The sequence below is a fragment of the Arvicanthis niloticus genome, chromosome 13 (assembly GCF_011762505.2).
Source record: "Arvicanthis niloticus isolate mArvNil1 chromosome 13, mArvNil1.pat.X, whole genome shotgun sequence".
NCBI lineage: Eukaryota > Metazoa > Chordata > Mammalia > Rodentia > Muridae > Arvicanthis > Arvicanthis niloticus.
In genome coordinates, this window is record NC_047670.1 from 12,803,323 (window position 1) to 12,826,536 (window position 23,214).

Below are 23,214 nucleotides of genomic sequence, written 5' to 3' on the forward strand. Positions count from 1 at the left end.
AAATCGATCATATAATTGTCACAAAACAAATCTCAACAGATACAAGAACATTGAAGTAATCCCATGTATTCTATTGGACCACCATGGATTAAGGCTGGTCTTCAATAACAACAAAAACAATGGAAAGCCCACATACACATGGAAGCTGAACAACTATCTATTCAAAGTAAGATAGACAAACCCTTAGCCAGACTGACCAGACGGCACAGAGACAGTATCCAAATTAATAAAATCAGTAAAGAAAAGGGAGACATAACAACAGAAACTGAGGAAATTAAAAAAAAAAAAATCAGATCCTACAAAAAATGTCTATACTCAACAAAACTGAAAAACATGGAAGAAATGGATGATTTTCTACACAGATATGAGGTATCCAAGTTAAATCAGGCTTAGATAAACCATCCAAACAGTCTCATAACCCCCAAGGAAGTAGAAGCAGTCATTAAACATCTCCCAAGCAAAAGAAAAAAAAAAAAAAAAAAAAAGCACAAGGCTAGATGGTTTTAGGGCAGAATTCTACCAGACTGTCAGGGAAGAACTAATACCAATACTCCTCAAACTATTCCATAAAAGAGAAACAGAAAGAACACCACCCAATTCTTTCTATGAAGCCACAATTATGCTGATATGTAAACCACAAAAAAATAAGAGAAATTCAGACCAATTTTCTTTATGAATATCAATGCAAAAATACTCAATAAAATTCTTGCAAACTGAATCCAAGAACACATCAAAACAATCATCCACATGATCAAGTAGGCTTCAACCCAGGAATGCAGTATATGCAAATCCATCAACATAAACCACTATATAAACAAACTCAAAGAAAAAATCCACATGATCATCTCATTAGATATTAAAGCATTCGACAAAATTTAACATCCCTTCATAGTAAAAATCTTGGAAATATCAGGAACACAAGGCCCATACCTAAACATAGTAAAAGCAATATACAGCCAACATCAAACTAGATGAACAGAAACGCAAAGCAATCCCATTGAAATCAGAGTCAAGACAAGGCTGCCCACTTTCTCCTTACCTATTCAGTATAGTACTCAAAGTTTTAGCCAGAGCAATTAGACAACAAAACAAGATCAAAAGGATACAAATTCGAAGGGAAGAAGTCAAGATATCACTACTTACAGATGATATGATAGGATACATAAGTGGCCCCAAAAATTCTACCAGAGAACTTCTACAGCTGATAACCAACTTAAGTGAAGTGGCTAGATATAAAATTAACTCAAACAAATCAGTAGCCTTCCTCTAATCAAAGGATAAAAGGGCTGAGAAAGAAATTAGGGAGACAACACCCTTCACAATAGTCACAAATAATATAAAATATCTTGGTATGGCTCTAACCAAGCAAGTGAAAGATCTGTGTAACAAGAACATCAAATTCCTGAAGAAAGAAATCGAAGAAGACCTCAGAAGATGGAAAGATCTTTCATGCTCATAGATTGGCAGTATTAATATACTAAAAATGACTATCTTACCAAAAACAATCTACAAATTCAGTGCAATCCCCATCAAAATTCCAACTCAATTCTGCATAGAGTTAGAAAAAGCAATTCTCAAATTCATTTGGAATATCAAAACATTCAAGATAGCAAAAACTATTCTCAGCAATAAAACAAATTCAGGAGGAATCACCATCCCTGACTTAAAGCTGTACTATAGAGCAATAGTGATAAAAACTGCATGGTATTGGTACAGAAGCAGGTAAGTAGATCAATGGAATAAAATTGAAGACCCATAAATGAAACTACACACCTATGGTCACTTGATCTTTGACAAAGAAGCTAAAACAATCCAGTGGGAAACAGAGAGCATTTTCAACAAATGGTGCTGGTTCAAATGGTGGTCTGCATGTAGTAGAATGCAAATTGATCCATACCTATCTCCTTGCACAAAGTTCAAATCTAAGTAGATCAAGGACCTCCACATAAAACCAGATATGGTGAATCTAGACCAGATAGTGTGGAAGAACCTTGAATATTTGGGCACAGGGGAAAACTTTCTGAACACAACACCAATGGCTTATGCTTTAAGAGCAACAATTGATAAATGGGACTTCATAAAATTGAAAAGCTTCTGTAAGGCAAAGGACACTATCAGTAGGACAAAATGGCAACCCACAGATTGAGAAAAGATATTTACCAACCATACATCTGATAAAGGGCTAACATCCAAAATATACAAAGAACGCAAGAATTTAGACTTCAGAGAACCAAATAACCCTATTAAAAATTGGAGTACAAAGATAGAGAGTTCTCAACTGAGAAAACATCCTTACTTAGTAGGAAAATGCAAATTAAAACGACCCTGAGATTCCACCTCACACTAGTCAGAATGGTTAAGATCAAAAAGCAGATGGCAGCAGATGTTGGTAAGAATGTGGAGAAAGAGGAACACTCCTCCATTGCTGATGGGACTGCAAGCTAGTACAACCACTTTGGAAATCAGTCTGGCAGTTCCTGAGAAAATTGAAAATAGTTCTACCTTAAGACCCAGCTATACCACTCCTGGGCATATACCCAAAAGATGCTACATCAGATAACAAGAACAGATGCTCCCCTATGTTCATCACAGCCTTATTTATAATAGCCAGAAGCTGTAAAGAACCCAGATGTCCCTCAACAGAAGAATGAATACAGAAAATGTGATACATATACATAGTGGAGTACTATACATCAATTAAAAACAATACCTTCATAAAATTCCAAGGCAAGTGGATGGAACTAGAAAATATCATTGTGAATGAGGTAACCCAGACAGAAAAGAACACACATGGTATGTACTCACTAGTAAGTGGATACTTGCCCCAAAGCTCATAATGCCTATGATACAACCTACAGATCATATGGCATATAGAAGGAAGAAAGACCAGGGGGTGTATGCTTCAGTCCTGCATTGAGGTGGGAACAATGCAGGACTGGGAGGTGGAAAGAGGGGGTATAAAGGAGAGGTAAAGGAGGGGGAGAAAATAAGTGTGGAAGTATCAGAAACTGGAGGAGATGTAAGAGAGGTACAGAAGGTCAGGAAATTGAACAAAAATAGGTAGCAGCAGGGATGCTAGACTGGGGATAGCCACTGGAAGTTCCCAGACACCAGAGAAACATGAAGTTCCCAGAACCCAACGAGACTGACTTTAGCTGTATTGCTCAGAAAGGGGGGGGGGGGGAGATAGAACCTATGGAGACCACCTCCAATAGATAGGCCCAACCCCTAGTCAAGGGATGGGGCCTCCCACTCCTCTCAAAGTTTTTTAACCCAGAAATGTTCCTGTCCAAAGAGCAGGGACTAAAAATGGAACAGAGATTGAAGGAAGGTTCAACCAGGAACGGCCCCACCTGGGGATACATCATGTCTGCAGATACGAAACCCAACACTGTTGCCATGGTCAAGAGGCACTTGCTGACAGGAATCAAGTGTGGCAGTTCCTTGGGAGATCTGGCCAGCAACTGACCAATGCAGATGTGATTCTGGGAGCCAACCATCAGACTGAGCTCAGGAAACCTGGTGGGGGAGCTAGCAGAAGGACTGGAGGAGTTTAGGAGGATTACAACCCCATTGGGAGAACAACATAGGCTGGCTTGACTACCCAGTTTTCCCAAAGTCTAGACCACCAACCAAAGAGTGTATCTAGAGGGATCCATGGCTCCAGATACATATGTAGCAGAGGATGGCCTTGCCTGACAGCAATGGGAGAGGAGGCCCTTGGTCCCAAGAAGGTTTGATGCCCCAGAGTAGAGGGATGCTCGAGCCACCGGTGGGGTGGGAGAGTGTGGGTTGGTGGGGGAGGGCAGATGTGGGCTGGGAAAGTTGTTGGAGGGGTAACTGTGGAGTGGGATATTATGGGATGGGGGAATGGTAAAGGGGGTAACTTGGAAGTGGGATATCATTTGAGATGTAAACGAATGACATGATTAATTTTTTAAAAAAGGAAGAAAACATTAAAAATTAGGTAGCCTTTTTGAGTGTCTCATCCAGCATATATCTTGCTATGTCTTAGATTTGCCCAAATGAAATTCAAAATCAGGATTTTGAATGCAGCCAACTCTCTTTTAAGATTCCAAGGTTCTCCTTTGTAGTCACCAAATATTATTAACCATTATACAAAGATGTACAGGAAAATAAAGCCTGTGAAAACACATTCACCGTCTTTTAAGAATTTGTGGTTTTGGAAAAATTCTGAGTCTGATTGCTTAGTGTGAATTGCAGTTCAGCCAAATGTAACTAATTCTATTCTGTATTTGTTTGTTATGTGTACATCTCCCTTTTTTAGAACCTTTGGAAGCACATAGACAAGGACATTTTTTAACTTACTTATTAAAATGTAAATGCCACAGCTGGATTCCTGATGTGCTCACTGACAAGCTTGCTGGCAGCCCAGGAGGACCCAGGTGCACTGGACAGCTTTTCTGGCCAAAGAGCAGCAGTGAGGACTAGAAAGTGACAGGCTCTGAAGGGAGCCTTTTGTTACCTGGTTCAGCACCAGGTTGCTGGCTCATTTTCTTGCCTGGAATAGCTGAAACTTGTCTTTCAACTAAATAGAGTGCATGTGGGCAGATTCTTTGAGTTTGACAGCCTATGTGTGTGAGGAGGCAGGGTCATTACAAAATAGCAGGAAAGCATGAAAAATGCTTTATTAAAAAAAAAAAAGATAAAATGGAGGAAAGCATATGCACCCTCAGTAATTAAAAACAACACCGTTGTTCCCAGACCTGACCTTTCCCGTACCTCTAACAGTTTGTTTCAAGTTCCTTTTCAAGAACTCCCTTCTGTCCCCAAGTCACCAATACTGTAGCAGCTGCTTCTGGAATCAGAGAGGTTCTGTGAAGAGAGGAACCAGGTTCCATTTCAGTGACGTTTTCACACAGAGCTTTTGTGTGTCTTTACCTTTGGCATCCAACTATTTCCATGTACTTTTTAGTAAGGTCTGAGTACTAGTGTCTTCCCACAATGCCCCTGACAGCCAATAATGGAGGCCGACCCTGTGGAAATGCCACACCTATGCCTGAGAGAGGACATCATGTCCAAATGTTTCTGAAAACTTGCTGCCTTCTGGCTCACATTTTATTTTCCACAAAGTGACTGTTCTCAAACCTGCCAGTGTCCATAGCTAACAGAAGATGATGGATGACTTAACAGACCAAGATGGGGACCATCACAGGACAACTTGACACTATCCTCATAAAAACTTTTTACTCATTCAAATACTAGAGCAAAGACTGGTTTTGAAAATGACAATGTGTATAAGTTTTCAGAGTTATTGTGATTTGGCTACAAAACTCTGACAGTGAGAACACAGCTTTGGTTTTAAAGTTTCAGGTAAACTAACTCTGGGCACAGCAAGCATTTTTAGATAAGAGAAGAAATTGCTATTGTTTATAATAAGGTACAGGCTTGTTTTTCTTGTTTGGAAATTCAAGGAGATAAAGTAAATGTTTTAACGCTGCAACGAAAAGACTGTGAAGCACTGACACAAAGTATTTATTTGACATTGCCCTTGGGCTATAAGGAACACACACACACACATGCAAACGCACACACACATACACACGCACGCGAGCACACACACGACTCACTCTGGGTCTATTGGCAAAGTAAAATAATCTAAAACTAGGTTTAGACCAATTGACAGAATTTACTCCAAGTTCAATCCTAATAAATGACTAAACCAACACAGTTGCCAAGTGGAAGTACTTGAACATGCGTGCTGTGACACGTGGATGAGAATGCCTTGCCTTCCTGTGGCTTGAGAAAATGACCTGACATCACTATGCTTTAGAGTACCCTTGATGTTGATTGCCTTTGAAAAATTTAAAAATGAAATTGTTTGTTCAGAACAATTTGATGTTTTCTGCTATTAATCTTCCACGTTCATACAAAATGTGAACAATGTGCTCTCAACGTGTGGCTGGGATGAGTGCAGTGACAGGAACAGTTCTTCCCCTTCTGTTTCTCAGTGTTGTGAGAGTCCTAGACTCCAGTTGTTCTTATTGTAACCTCTTGAGTATATATCCAATGAATTTGTCATTATCTTCCTCCATACCATAGGACTGTTACCAAGGTTATCCCAAACAACTGAGGACATAGACAGATATCTATAGAATGAAGGCCCCAACCAGGACTTCATATGGAATGGTCTGGCTTCAAGTTCTATTTGTCTGTTGAGACAGATATGACCATGAATGTTAATTAGTTACTTTACTTCACAAGGCTCACCCTACTGAGTTGAAATGGAATTGTTTCCTCTTTAGAAAAGAGCAACAGCTAAATATTTTTTAAATTAGTTTTAATTACAAGAAATTAAAACCCTTAACATAACATTATAAGATTTTTTTCTATTCCAACAGTACTTAAATTTTTTTGATAATAACAATTGTTATTTTCAAAACAATCTTGACTGTAAAGCTTCATTTCATTACGAAACATCTTTGTTCTTTAGTATTTTGTCCACATGAAATTCACTGGGACAACTTGGAAGTCTGTGATCTGAAACTGACACCCCAATACATTTGAAAGGTATATTCAGCTTGGGGCTAATGAAACAACTCACTTACTAATCTGTTTGCATAACAAGAATAAGGAAAGGAGTTAGATCTGCAGTACACACATGAGAAAGAAGAGCTTGTCATCAATTGCAACTGTAAACTGATGAAGTAGAGGCAGGGAGATCCCTGAAACTTTTGGCTAACTAGTACAGCCTACTTGGTAAGTTCCAGGCCAGTGGAAGACCTCAAAATAGTAACAACAAAAATAGGATTTAGCTGGATTACTCAGCAAGTAAAAGTACTTGCCACCAAGATGATGATTGAGTTTGATGCTGAGGACCCACATGGTGGAAAAGACGTGATTAGCAAAAGTTGTTCTCTGATCTCTACAAATGTACTGTGACACATGCATGCCTACATAAGCATACATGTATACACAGGCACAGGAAAATAAATGTTAAAAAAAATAGTGGATATCACCTAAGAGGTAACTCCTGAGGTTTCCCTGTGACCTACACATACAGGCTTGTGTACATGTACAAACACACACACACAGAGACAGAGAGAGAGAGAGAGACAGAGAGAGAGACAGAGAGAGAGACAGAGACAGAGAGAGACAGAGACAGAAAATTTTTAAAAGAGAAAGCTCCTCAGTTTTTCCACATTCTTATTGACATTCCACCTTGTTGTCTACCCATGTTGTCAACATTTAAACTAAATAATTTGGTTTCTTACATTAGAGAACTTTATCCATGTAAAAAGTTCCGAGTCCTGGTGATCTCAAAGAGGCCTGGGAAATATGATTAACACAAAGTCTGAATTCATCTCCAGCCTCTAATGTGGACCAGCCCTGTAGCTTTGTTCAAGAGATTGCCTTCTTTTACTCATGGTTTGCTTATCTGTTACTTAGGGATGCTCCTTTCAGATATCATAGTCTCAAGTACAATATGATTGTTGTGGAAATCAAATGAGACAATGTCTGGAAAAATTACTACAGTATCTGACTTAATGTTAATTGCTCAGTACACCTAGTTCCTCTCTTGCCCAAGTCACTCCCCCTTAACAGCTGGCCAGCTGTGTCTAACAGTATGTACTTTCACAGTTACACACTTGACCTCCAGCAATTCTAGCCTTGATTACCTCTTCCCCCAAAACTGACTCCTAAACTCAGTTATAACTCAAACTACAGTATAATTATTTCCTCTTTAGAAAAGGGCAATGGCTAAATATTTCTAAAATTAGTTTTAATTAGAAGAAATTAAAACCCTTAACATAACATTATGTTTTTCTATCCCAACAGTACTTAATTTTTTGATAATAACAATTGTTATTTTCACAATAATCTTGACTGTAACAGTACCTTGATTTTTGAAAAGCCTATGGCTTTTTTTGGTATTCAGCATTCATTTTGTTGATGACTTTAACTAGATGTTAGGCTTACTCACTTCCTAGATTCATCTTTAGTTTTTATGGAGCTCAGTTCCCAGTAGTGCATCTGAATCATGCATCTGAAAGATATCATTCTCTTCTGTTTCCCACATATCCAAAATCAGTAGCAATTTTTGGACCCAGTGGTTCAACGTTGTGTTATTCCCATTGCTATGAACAGGAAATTCTCATCATCTTAGGGATCAATTGCTGGGTCCCTAAGATAGCATAAAGAAAATGCCCTTCCTTGTATTCCCACTCCCAATGACCAAACCTTTACTCAAACTAGTAGAAACTATCTCTTGGGTATTGAACAGTTTCAGCTGGTGTTTGAAGGTACTAACACAGACCTCTGAGTAATAGGAATACATGCAGCCTTGCTAGAGTATATAAAAACTTCACCTGAATAGAAAAAAAACCAGGGGCTGCTTGGTATTAGCCATGTCTTGAGTGTAGCTTATCATTTGGAAAGGCATAAAGCAGTTGAGAAGATGGCTTCCTACCAGATAGTCTTGTGTTTCGATCTTGGGTCTGCCAGTTACCAAATGCTAAGGGCAAATAGCTTGATTTCTCTCCCTCTCGGTTTTATTATTTCTATTAAAAAAAAAGTCAATAATTACTTCTCAGAACTAAATGAGATAACATTTATATGGAAATACCATGAGATACTGTCTGCAAGCATCATAGTAAAATATTCAGCTTTCATTACTCTGAACATGTCCATAAACAGAAACAATTTCACGGAGAGAACATTTGTTTTGGTTCATGGTTTAAGGGAATGTAGACCATTGGGGCGGGCAGCAGGAGGTTAAGGCATCTTGTCACATTGTACATGCAATCAAGAAACAGAAAGAAATGAGTGCTTTGCTCATCCGAATTTCTCATATTCCTCTTGGATTCCTCTGGGGTCCTCAGCCTGAAGAATGGTGTGGTTTCACGCCTCCCTTAAACCTCCCTTAAAGCACCTTTGTAATTATATCTACAAGTATGTTTCCAAGGTGGTTGATTCTGTCGTCATTGAAGTTGGTAATGAAGATTAAACATCATGAGTCCATCTCTTGTCAACTAGACATTCAAAGACATCACTTTTAAACCATAATATTCTACTCCCAGTCCTCGGAAGCTCATAGCTATATTAAAATGTAAAGTGCACTTAGTTCATTTTCTACAGTCTTCTAAGTTTTAAATGTTTCAGTGTTGTTTAGAAGGCTAAGTTCAAAATCTCCTCTGATAGTCAAGGTAGTATCTTAACTATACACACTATAAAATCAAAAGGCAAGTTACATACTTTCAATGTAAAATGGTGTAGAATAGACATTCCCATTCCAAAATGGAGGAACAGGAACACAGAAAGGAAAATTTAGACTAACATAAGGCCTGAAATCCAACAGGGCAAACTCAGAACCCTGTAGCTAGGTTTGATACCTGGGGCTTATAACAGCATTATACGTACCATATTAAGTATGGGTAGCCCCTCCTTCCAAGCCTACGGTCTGCAGGCTGCATGACCACTTATAAACCTGGAGCATCCCTTTCCTGGCAGATATCCCATCATTGCTGCTTTCCCAGTATTCTAGGTTCTCCACCCACCACTCAGGCTCCTCCTTCGACACCCACTCAACAGATTCGTGCAGGTCTCAATGGCTTTCTGAAACCTCGGTGCAAATTTCCTGACCCTATTAACCTTTTATCTTCCATGACAGCATCACATGGATAAAACCTAATTCTGCTTCCAGTTTGATATGTAGTCTTGTCTCTTTGGACCATTTTCTACAGTCTCTCTTTATATTCATAACTAAACCTTAAAAAAAACCCTCATTAGGCAGTTACTTTTCAGGAGGGTACAATGAAGGCTGTGTGTTTTTAGACACTTTCCATTCAAAGGCATTTGTATTGTTATATCCTGGAACCTGTAAAGAGTAATGGGATACCTTGGCCTTCCAGTGGCTATCTTGCTGTCCCAGTGCAAAGTGAGTCTTTTCAATGGTTTTCTGCTCTCTAACAACTATACGCACTCTGCACAAACCCATGTTATCTTCAATTACACTTGGATTCACAATCCTTCCCTTGTGCCACACTTTGTTCTCTCTCTCTCTCTCTCTCTCTCTCTCTCTCTCTCTCTCAGTAAATGTAGTAACTACTAACAAGGACAGATGTCTTAAAATTTTCTTCACCAAGCAACATAGTCTATAACTAATGTATTCAAGTTCCTTCAAGCCTTTAAGACATAAGAAAAACCACATACAGATACTTTGCTAGAATATTCTATGAATGGCCTTTAGCCCAGTTTCTCATATAGTCCTTGTTTCCTTCTGAACCTTCATGAGCACAGTCTTCACTGCCTTTATTTCTATCAGCACTCTAGTTATCTAAACTCCCATATTACTATGGCACCTTAAGCTCTGACTGCAAAGATCTAGAATATCTATAGGCTACCACAGATCCAAAGATGTCAGCATGTCTCCTGCGAGCCATTTCAGAAGGCCTAAGAATCACATGTTCTAGTTCCTCATAGGAACAACTCCAGGTTTTGGTATCAATGTTCTCTAATAGTTTTGTTGTTGTTATTTAACGTTGTGACTATTTACTTGAAAAGGAACAAAGAAAGAAAGGAACTGTTACTTTTGGCTAATGACCTCAGGGCACATAGTCCATTATGTCAGTTATACTATAGACACAGAAAGGAAACAGATAAAGACCATGTTGTCCCTTTTCCCATTTCATTTAGTATGGGTTTCCAGGCTGTGGATGGGGACACCAGTGCTTGGAGTGTGTAATCATCTTCAGTTAGTCCTTTTGGAAATGCCTTCACAAGTATGCAGAAATGTGCCTTCTAAGTGATTTTCAATCTATTCAAGTTGACAATGGAAGTTAACCAGCATACCAGCGCAGGACTCAGTGCCCAATAAATCTTGGCCACTTCTCCCCACATTCTGTTCTCAACACTACCATGTCTAATGTCATAAAGATACTACTATAAATTCTTTTCCTACGATGCCTAGATGACCTTCATTTGTTTCCAGTTCTATTTAACTTTTCTATCCTTCCACTCTCCTCTTGAAACAATGCATGTTCTCTCTCCCTCTCTCCCTTTGTCTTTCTCCCTCCCTCCGTCATTCCCCCTCAAGCTCTGATCAGAACATTTCTTTTTATAATTAGGTTGTTCTCTAAGTGCCGACAATAGTTATTACAGTGATCATGGCAATAATGTAAGGATTTTTAACTTGACTTTTTGTCATCTAGAATATTACTTTCATAAATTTAAAGCACTTGACTTCTTCAGTTCCCAATTCCTTGGTTGTTGTTGCATCAACAAAACTAATATTTTGGTTGGCTTTGACTTTACTAGTTAATCTTTTTATTTATATACATTTAGGTCAAATGAGTATTATTTATACGTATGTTCACTTCTCCTATCATAGAATTTTAGTTTTTTCTTACAAAGTAGTTAGATATATGCTTGTGCTTTAACACTGATGATGTTTTAAGTAAATATCCAATGTCAGAATTAGGACCAAATGAGTTAGGACAGGCAATAATGTTTTTGATATGTTCGTGTCTGCATGGAGACAAAAAAGTTTCAGTAGATTGATTTTTAAGTTTTAATGACAGAGGTCCTGGGAAAAGTGCTTAGAATGGAAGCATCACATTCCTTCCCACACTAAGCACATAATTCTACATGAATTTGGTTTTATTTCGAGAGTGGAGTGTTCATAGACTGAATGCTCTCCTATAAACTTGACCCTAGAAAGGCAGCAGATAAACTTGGAGAGTCTTTCTCAGACAATAATCCCCCAAGGTATTAAGTAAATTTTTACAAGCGCCTGTAAATAGTTTTGACAAGCTATGTAGAATTTCTCCCTTACCCTGTCAGCTTTTATACATTTGGGAAAGTAAACATAGCATAAGTTTAAATAATCTATTACCTTGACCATACAAGGCTCTTCAAATGTGGAACACTGAAATTTCATATAAATATCCCTAAATTTGCTCTAAGTTTTCTCTCATCTTGAGAATGCAACGGCACCTCTATCTTATGTTTTCTTTTGCTTTTTATTTTTAATTGAAAATAGATTCTTCTCTCATACAATATGTGATACATCACAACCACAGTTTTTTCTCCCTCTACTCCTCCTAGCTTTCCCCCACCTCCCCTATCCCCCAGAAACTAAGATTCTTCTCTCATACAATACATTGCAACCACTCCTTTTCCTCCCTCTACACTGCCAAGCTTCACCCACCCCAAACCTCTTCTCTCTGCCTTCCTTTTGGTTTTAAGGAAAGAACAGGTCTCTAAGAGATGACAGTCAAACAGGACAAATACTTTCAATGTTGAAAAGTGCAGCACACTTTTCATAAGGGCATAAAGGGCTCTTCCTCTGAGAGGCCAAATACTTCTTGGGAGGGTCAGTATTTGTAGATTCATTAGTTATACTGATATAGTTATATTAGCACTACTGAAAACCAGATATTTCAGTCTGATTCTACCTGTTCCACTTGCTCTGACTCACCTAATCCCCAGGGTCTGCTGTCCTTTATTTAAATGTAGCTGATAATAAATCTAACACTTTGAATTATTTAATCCATAACTCTTTGCAGCCTAAAACAAATTTTATTAGTTGTACTCATCTATAACTTAATAGATGTGAATGGAGCTTCTTGATTTACCAGTGACTGTATATGAAAATCCCCAAAAGAAACTTAATTAGCGATGATTAATTGCCAAGTTGGTAAACCCAAGAAGTGATAGCTCTGAAGTTCAGAGGAAGCAGAGAGCCTTACCTTGTAGCTGTAAATAAGTCCACATAGGGCTGGAGATGTCCCAAAGATTATTGACTTTAAAACTCAAGAATGTGTATGAAAATCCATTGGAACAGGAAGATACGTATTCTTTATAGAGAAAAAGAAATGAATGTTACAGGCAATTGCTTTTATTGACAATATTGTATATGCATTTTTACATAAATACACACATATGGTGATTTGTACTCAAAATTTGCTTGCTGCTAGAAAAGTGTTGCCAAAAATGTTGGACTAAAGCTGTAGGTATCTTGCTCAATGCTCAAGGGTCACCTATAATGCATGTCTTCCTGCATGTTTCCAAAGTTCTGGGATTCAAGGTGAGTACCACCATGCTCAGCTACTGAAGTTTTATGAAGCCAGTGACATAATCAAAGTGGGATATTAGAATTAAGTTGGCAACATTAAATGAGTAACTGGAAGAAATGATTAGTTGCTGACACAGCAAGTCATAGGGCTTAATCATGCCTGCCACATGGAATGGAAAAACAGCATTCTGAGGCATTTTGGTAATCTTGATCTTTTCATGGCAAGATTCTCCCTGGCTTGAGTGTCAGGAAATTACCTTGAAATACAAATCTGTGTTGAAACACATTTAAAAAATGAATTGGCCTATGAAATGGTCTATGCTAAAAAGTAAATGTAAAAAACCAACAGTAAAATGTCCTTATTGTGGGCAAAATCAAGAAAGGATCAAAATATTTATGTTTCAATAATTACAGATAACCCCACAACTCATTTTCTCCACATGGCAACTCCTTGAAAGTGCAGATAGCATCTTCTTTTTTGCCATACAAAGGGAGCTTTGGAAGAGGTAACAAAAGCAGCCTAGTGACAACTTCTGCAACAAAATATGCATGCCTCATTTCTTCTGTGTGAAACTGAAAGGGATTCCAGAATGCTCTTACTTCTGAACATTTGTGGGAGCTCAGCTACTTTTTGATAAACCCCAATATGAGACTGTTCTCCTTCCTGCTGCAGCTTCCTATTCACACACACACACACACACACGTGTGTGTGTAAAGCCATATTGTTAGATGTACATTCATAAAAGAGTTTTTGTGCTACTTGTACTTGGTTTATGACTTTTTAAAAATGTACTGTATGTGAAGTTCCTCACTAAGTTGGTGTTTGGGGAAACAGAATACTTAGCAAAAACGAGATACAGACTTCAAATCCATCATTAAGTAGCTTCTGAATTTCTCCTTGTCTATAAGATCAGTCTATGACAGGGTAAAAGAAATCACATATTTTAAGAAAGCAACTAGATAAGGCTTGTGATTGCTATATGTTACAAACATCTTTTTTTTTAAAAAAAAAAAATGTTGATGAGAAAACCCTACTGTCAGGCAATTTTGATTTTAAAAAAAAAAAACCTAAATTTGTATGTTTTAACTCTAGTCAGACATCAGGTCAAATCAGACATCAGGTCAAAGACCAACATTTGTCAAAATCAAGTTAAAATAGGCTACAAATTGTGTATACATGCACACGAGAAACTATCTTTTATAGAAAAAAGTAGATATAAGACACATAAAAACAAAAGATGGGATTTTAAAGTCTGCATTAAGTAAAACTGAATATTCTCATATGTAGTTGTTAAGAATGTAAACCATTCACCTGTCTTAAGGCCTTGAAGGGGAGGAGGAGGAAAAGAAGGAGAAGGAAGAGAAGGAAGAGGAGGAAGAGGAGGAGGAGGAGGAGGAAGAGGAGGAGGAGGAGGAACAGAAGAAAGGAAGAAACAAAGAAAGCAAGGACAGAGAATAGAAACTGGACATGGCAGTTCACACCGCTAATTTCACTGCTCAGAGGACTGCCACAACTTCAAGGACAGGCTAGGCAAAGCAAGTTACCAGGACAGAAAGGACTACATAGAAACACCCTGATTCCCAAAATAAAAATTAAGTCCAAAAGTAACAGAAGAACTTAAAAGTGTTTATACCATTTAGACTAAGTATTTCTATTTATAAGAACTCAACCACTATATAAAAACCTTAAATATGAATTATATGTCAGCTAAAAAATAGTAAAAGACTGTTTTCCTGATTACAATAAGACCATATATTCCATGACAACTAGGAAATGAGTATAAAGTTATATATGCATATATGTGTATATATACATATGTATATATATATATATATATATATATATATATATATATATCACCATTTATATATTTGTAAAGTACTTGGTACATATATGTATACAAAAGTCATTAAGAAAAATATGCTTATGAGATTTTGTTCAGTTTTCTCTAGCTTTAAATTTACAAAGAATTTTATTGAATTTGTATTAAAATTATTAAAGTAAAACATAGACTCTATTCGAATTTAAGATGAAAATATCTATAATTTAAGTCCTTTAGCTTAGAAAATATTTCTGTGGCCATTATGTGTTTACTTAATGACTTAATCAACAAGAACTATTGAGGCACTTTGACAAGGCCCAGCTGTGTTATAAAAGAGACCATACTATGTTAGCTGAAATAGATGTAGAAATTGAAGCCCATTTAATCATCTTAGCTACTACAGTGATTAAAGTCCAACACCTGTGATGTTTAGGCTTGCTAGCCTGAACTGAGTAGATACAACATGATTTAGATGACAAGATAGAACCTTTTGTTTATCCTTCAAAAATATATTCAGCCACATAAAATCAGATACACTGAAATTAATATAAGAGAAAATGGGGAAGACCCTCGAGCACATGGGAACAGGGGAAAAGTTTCTGAACAGGACACCAATGGCTTATGCTCTAAGATCAAGAATTGACAAATAGGACCTCATAAAATTGCAAAATTTCTGTAAGGCAAAGGACACTGTCAATAGGACAAAATGGCCACCAACACATTGGGAAATGATCTTTACCAATCCTACATCTGATAAAGAGCTAATATCCAATACATACAAAGAACTTAAGAAGTTAGACTCCAGACAACCAAATAACCCTATTAAAAATGGGGAACAAAGCTAAACAGAGAATTCTTAATTGAGTCAACATGAATGGCTAAGAAGCACCTAAAGAAATGTTCAACATCCCTAGTCATCAGGGAAATGCAAATCAAAACAATCCTGAGATCCTGCCTCGCACCAGTCAGAATGACTAACATCAAAACCTCAGGTGACAGGAGATGCTGGTGAGGATGTGGAGAAAGAGGAACCCTCCTCCATTGTGGGATTACAAGCTGGTACAACCACTCTGAAAATCAGTCTGGAGGTGCCTCAGAAAATTGGACATAGTATTACCTGAGGATCCAGCTATAACACTCCTGGGCATATACACAAACGATGCTCCAACATATGACAAGGACACATGCTCCACTATGTTCATAGCAGCCTTATTTATAATAGCCAGAAGCTGGAAAAAAACCAGATGTCCTTCAACAGAGGAATGGATACAAAAAATGTGGTACATTTACACAATGGAGTATTACTCAGCTATTAAAAACAATGAATTCATGAAACTTTTAGGCAAATGGATGGAACTAAAAAATATCATCCTGAGTGAGGCAATCCAATCACAAAAGAACACACATGGTATGTACTCACCGATACGTGGATATTAGTCCAAAAGCTGGGAATACCCAAGATACAATTCACAGATCACATAGGCTCAATAAGACGGAAGTCTAAAGTGTGATGCTTCAATCTGTCTTGGAACAAAATACAGGAGGAAATATGTAGACAAAGTGTGGAGCAGAGACTGAAGGAAAGGCCATCAGAGACTATCCCATCTGGGGATCAATTCCATATACAGTCACCAAACCCAGACACTATTGTAGATGCCAAAAAATACATGCCGACAGGAGCCTGATACAGCTGTCTCCTGAGAGGCTCTGCCAGAGCCTGACAAATACAGAGGTAGATGCTCTTGAAGCCAACCATTGGACTGAGCATCAATGGAGGAGTTAGAAAAAAGGTCAAATGAGCTGAAGGGGTTTGCAACCCATAGGATGAACAACCATATCAACCAACCAGTACCCTCAGCTCTCCCAAGGACTGAACCACCAACCAAAGAGTACACATGGAGGGACCCATGGCTCCAGCAGCATAGTTTGCAGAGGATGGTTTTGTCAGACAATAATGGGAGAAGAGGCCCTTGGTCCTGTTAAGGCTCGATGCCCCAGTGTAGGGGAATGCCAGGGCAAGGAGGTGGGAGTGGGTGGGTGGGGAACACCCTCATAGAAGCAGAGGAAGGGGTATGGGATAGAATGTTTCTGGGAGGGGGGACTGGGAAAAGGGATAATATTTGAAATGTGAATAAAGAAAATATCCAATAAAAATCTATATTAAAAAGACAATGTATCATAGTTTAGGATGAAAGGAATAAGCAGACTATGAGTGAAAAACTTGATCACCTTATAAGTGGCCAGCACACAGTGGTAGTCACAGTGGTAGTTTCTGCATTACCAGTGTTTAATAGTGATTTCCTGGATATTAGAATCTGAATCATTATAATGATGTAGGACTGTTGCTTTGAATTATGGAAATTTTTAAGTGTTATAACCTATTCTACAAGCATAATATAAATATCATCACAATGCTTCAAATTGCTTTGAAATATATACAGAATAAACAGGTTATATTTAGTAATATGTATACATCCATATTTTCATATGCATATGACAACAGTCAATGTAAAAAGAGTCCATGAATTTGAAAGACAGTATGATGGTTTGTATATGCTTGGCCCAGCGAGTGGCACTATTTGGAAGTATAGCCTTTTTGGAGTAGGTGTGTCACTATGGGCATAGGCTTTAAGACCCTACTCCTAGTTGACTAGAAGCCAGTGTTCTTGATGACAATAGACTGAACCTCTGAACCTGTAAACCAGCCCCAATTAAATATTGTTCTTATAAGAGTTGGCTTGGTCATGGTATCTGTTCACAGCAGTAAAATCTAAGACACCAAAGAGGAGTATGTAGAAAGGTTTGGGGAAGGAAAACAAAGAGGAAAATTACATAATTATAATCTAAAAACTAAAAGAAATAATAAAATAAACAAACAGGAAAAAAACTCCATTTCAGGACTGAAGAGATGTTTCATCAGTTAAAAATGCTTGTTTCTCTTGCAGAGGACCTGGGTTCAATTTTCAGCACCCACATGGTAGCTCACAACCAGCCTTAACTCCCACAGATACACATACTTTCACGCACATAAAGTAAAATAAATAAATCTATACAAATATTTTTTAGAATCTGTTGCCTTGACCTAATGTACCAATAAAGTGCCTCCACTGCTTTATATTTATACAGCTGAGACAGAGAAAAAGTAACTATTCCAAGAACAAAGGTCTTCAAGATTATTCTTTGCTCCTCCTTATTAAAAAATAGGTGAAATTCTCTTCACTGGAATAATTAATCTTCATCCATTCCCCTATTTTAAAAAAATCAATGATAATGTTCTCATCTATTATATGACAAATTGTCTAACTTACTGTGAAAATAGAACCCCAGCCCAGTGCATTTAGGCACACTTTGCTCATTCAGCCCATAGGCCAGTATTTATCTTTGTAAGTTAGACACAGTACACATTGGTGATGAATATGCCATAAGTATTTATCTTTTTTAATGGTAGGCTTTCTCTTCCAACCTGCAGCTAAAGGGGGGTTGGACAACTACTGCATTCTTCAAATAGTGTGAGTGTATTTCTGTAAGGGCTACACATGCTTGCTCTTCAAAATCAGGTCACATAAGGCAGAACTTAGGCAAAGTTCCAAACGGTGGGAGACAGAAGCAAGTGGGTGTTTTTCTAGAAGTCAGGATTTCAGAAAGGGATCCTTCTGAATTAACCTTCTCTATTTATTAGTTAGTAATATCTCAGCTTCTTTGCCTATAAATGTGGGAATAATAAGACCCACTATTAAATAGATCTTCCCTTCATCTTTTGTTGTAGGTGCTATCCCCCCAGCAACACTGATTTCTGAATGAAATAAAAATAAAATGCTGGCACCTAACATTTGTAAGCCAAAAGGCAGTTTTGACAATTGTTCTTATAGAGAAAAGCCACAAATCTGTCAGCTGTTTGTTAAACAGGGTGAATGTACTCATTAGAAATCCAGTGGATGGCTCCTTCTGTGTGAAAACTCGGAACATCCTAATGCCTACCTGGCTACAGCTGGATGTGGTCTCCATCCTTCTTCAATTCATATGCTTGCTTTAATCTAGGTCTGCATCCCACTGGGTACCACCCAGAACTGGCACACAGCATTACTATGCTTGAGCTCTTCTCCCCTTCTTCTGTAGAATGAATTCCTGCTTTCATCCTTGCTGCTGCTGTTGATTTATTCCTGTAATAGTTGTGGATACTGTCATTTTGTATACTTAAAATATGTGGATTTTAAAATTGGCTTGGTGATACCAAGGTGGATCTGTGAGTAAAGGTTTTGCCTTTATGCCTGATGACCTGAGTTCAATCCACATGGTGGAAGGATAAAATCAAATTCATAATTTGTCATAATTGATAAAATCAAATTCATAATTTCCCATAAATTGTTGTCTGGTCTCTCTCTCTCTCTCTCTCTCTCTCTCTCTCTCTCTCTCTCTCTCTCTCTCTGTATATGTGCACACACGCACCTATTCACAGGAACATGCACACACACAATACATAAAAAGGAAAATGAAAAATATATTGGATTTAAGATTTTATATAAATAAAATATAAATTAAAATTTAAGGCTAAATTAAAGTTAAAATAATACATTAATCTCATTTGGTGTTCAAATATATTTAGCTTTGACCTCATCCATAAAATGTATTCTGACTGTTCTTACCTGAAGAGTAGGGAAGTTCTTTGTGTTTGTAATGGAGCATGTGCTTCCTGAGGTATGCATGCACCTCACACTAAAACAGGCTGTGTTTTCTACAGCTTAACTGAAATCTAAATTTTCTGTGACTGGGTCTATACATTAGGGGTATTCTGAGGCTGTGTAGAAGAGACATAAGCAAGAGGCTTTGTCTTGGCTCTACCTTTCTGGACACTTGTCACCAGATGCAAAGCCATCTAGAATTAGGCACAGAAGAGCTCAGAAACAGTCCGTGAAAGTATACTTTGTTCCAGAGAATATAACTGATACATGTGTTATGTAACATTACCTATGACAGACACACGTTAGGTAACATTGTTTATGTCTCATCCCATTAATTTTCTTAATAATCCTATGAGGCGGTCATCATTGTTTTCTACTGTGTAGAAGAAACCATCGGAGTTCAGAGATGGTAGGGTGAAGAATGAACCACAACTCCTCCAGACTCCAGGGTCAACACATTGTTCCTTGTGGAACTAGGAGGCTTAGGAATCAAAATGGCACATTAGACAAAGGTTCAAGTAAATGGATGAAATCCCATTCGTTTCTCTCAGTTTAGTGGCAATCAGATTGTGAGAATAAAAGGAGACTTCTGAGTCACTTAGGCATCTGCTAAAACCCTGGATTCCTTTTCTCCTGTAGGCCCACCACTCTGTAAAGTAGGTGCTCATGTTCCTATTGGGTGCTGGGCTTCTCATGAAAGCCCCTCAAAGGGGCTCTGTGGGGTTTGTTTGTTTGTTTTTTTATTATCTTACATGTATTTGCCAATGCTTGCATATCTCTGGTTCCCATGGAGGCAGAAGAGGACTCCAGATCTCTTTGAATTGGAGTTCCAGTGTATTAGGAATGAAATCCAAGTCTTCTACAGGAACAGGAAGTGTTCTTGGCCATTTAGCCATCTCCCCAACACCATCAGGTATACTTGTTAAAGAAAATGAACAAAGATCTTTAACAATTCTGTTTATATCACTTTCCTTGACAAGTTTAAGTTTATGCCATAAACAACTATTAGAGTTGACCATGAGCAAGTATTGGGTGCGCCCTCTTTCCACTGCCAATTACTTAAAGACCTTGGAAGGAGTTCCTCTCTGAGTATGCAAGTGACCCTTTTCCTTTGGGGCATGTGTGAAAAGAATGTCCTGTTCTGGACAGTTATCATGTAGCTTTACAGTTCATTATTAATGTCAACTACATGCCTGCTCCAGGGTTTTCCTCATACGTCATTCTGGCCATCTAGAGGAAGAATTACAGCACAGGTCTATAATATGCTCTCTGCTTGTCAAACAAGAAGGCTGAGGTTCAGACACACCAACTACTGAGCAATTACACAGCTGGCCACCATCAAATGTGGGGTTTACTAGATATGTCCACCTTTCTTACATATAAAACCTTGAAATATGTTTAAAGAAACATTTTAGGGGGGGACATGTAGCTGTAAAAGTAGCTTTGAATTTTATTTCAACTGTAACAACAGTTCTAGGGGACCTGAACACTCTTTTAGCCTTCTCAGTTCTAGGGAACCTGATTCCTCTTCTAGCCTCCTCAGGCACTAGTAATGCATACATAGGTCTAAGCAGAACATCCATACCCATACAGTATTTTTGAAAATTTAAGTATAAACCAGGGCCAGTAAATCTGGCTCACTAGGTAAAGGCATTTTCTGCTAAGCCTGACACCTGGGTTATATCCCCAGGACCCAAACGGTAGGAGAAAGCCCACAGTTTGTCCTCTGACCTCTACATCCTTGCCTCTACCACACTTGTAACTTAAAAAAAAAAAAAAAAACTTAAACTCTAATTCTTTGCCTTTCAGCAGCTAGAAGTATTGAAGGTTTTGATCAGAGAAATAATGTGGTCTGGCTTCACTTTTGCAAAGACCCTTCCAGCCACAATGTGTAGCATCATCTGAGGGGAAAAGAGGGCTGCAGAAGCAAGAGAGATAGGTGGCTGCTGTAGTTCAGGAAGTAGAAGCTGGAGCTTTGGACCAGAGACTAGTGAACTGGGTTCTAAATAGATGCTTAGAGAAGTGTCAGCAGTATTTCCTGAGGAGGTGGCTTGCCCAAGCTTTCCCAGAAGCTCAGACCTGCATCTGTGACCTGTGTTCTTTCACCTAATGTTCCTGTATGAAATGACATCACAGCTATGCTCACCTCAAGGAAGGAGGGGCTCCTTACTTCAGGATTCTTACCATCAGCGTTCTTCAAGGAGAATGTGTCAGTGCCTGGACTGGGCAGGATGGAGCTTGGCCAGCTCAGGAGCATTTACTGGCCAGATGGTAGCTTGTGGGAAGCTCTAGGTGTGTGGACAGAGCTGAGATTGCTAGCATGGCTGCCTCAGAGCCACTGAAAATCCACTGCAATCATCTCTAACAATTCACCTGCAGGAAGATGGCTCCTCAGAATAAAATTGAAGGCCAGCTTTATGTTCTCTTCTTTTGCTATTTACCAGCAATTAATTATCAGGTCAACATCAGAGAAACTTTAATCCTTGGTAGCAAAGTGGTTCATTTAAGACATTGTTTTACCATACTTTTAAAATTGAGAAAAAAAAGCTTTCTACAGTTAATGATTACTGGACAATCTTGGTTACTCCCTCCCCCAAAAGACTCTAGGTGTGACAAGTCTACCATTAATTAAAAACTTGAGAATAGAGGTAAAAGTGGTGGCTGCATCCTGGCCAAACCACTGTAGGTTGGGGGAGGGGGATCCTAAGTCAGTGGTTCTCAATGCTTGTGACCCCTTTGGCGGCTCAAACCACTGGTTCACAGGGTTTGCCTGAGACCACTGGAAAAGACAGATATTTAAATTACAATTTACAACAGGAGCACAATTACAGTTATCGGTAGCAATAAAAAGAGTTATATGGTTTGGGGTTGCCACAGCATGAGGGTTGCAGCATTAGGAAGGGAGAGAACCACTGTCCCAAGTGTATTCAAGCACCTCACCTGTCAAGCATTCTGCAATAGCAACTTCTCACACTGGAGGGCATTGGTGGTTGTTTCTCGGGACCATGTGACCCACTAGGGACTGTGGCTTGTTACTACTGCTGTCTAGTTATGTGAGAGAAGATCATACTGCCGATCTCTAGCACAAGAAAAGACCAAACCTCGGAATCCAAATGTGGTTTTCTACTAAATAGTTACGTGTTTTGTTCATATAATTACAACGTAGAAATTAATAAGTTGAGTCTGGGGCTATCTGTACACATTATTTATTGCAAGTCCATGAAGTGGTTGCCATGCTGTTAGTGAAGTAATGTGAAGAATGACAGGCTCATTCAGTTACATTTCATTGACCTTGTGGGAATGACTTTCTGTTTTTTCAGTACATAGCCATGACTAACCACAGTCATTGCATCAGCCTCTTAGTTATTAACTTCCTGGGGAGAGTGTGAAAACCATGCTCATGGATTCCTGTTAAGGTGATCCTTGTTCGCTGTATCCTGAAATACTACTAAGTGATTTGATTTCAGTTGACAGCTCTGGGGGGCTTTAAGATGTTAGGCTCCTTCTGATATTGTCTTCTAGATTGGTATGATAAATACTTCACAGAACTTGACCACACACTAGGACCTGCAAATAACATTGGCCGTAACAATTTTCACTTTTACCCTGCCCTGAAGATTATTATCTCTGAAGCTGTACCCTTGTGTCATCATTTGTACCCTGAAGCAGGTATGGA

The 23,214-nt window shown here is 38.4% G+C and overlaps 1 protein-coding gene across 8 annotated transcripts in view; it reads left to right on the forward strand.

Annotated features, from left to right (window-relative positions):
- The window catches only part of Cpq (carboxypeptidase Q), a 435,354-nt gene that overhangs the window by 296,696 nt on the left and 115,444 nt on the right, over positions 1–23,214 (forward strand). The gene's annotated exons all lie outside the window — the stretch shown is intronic.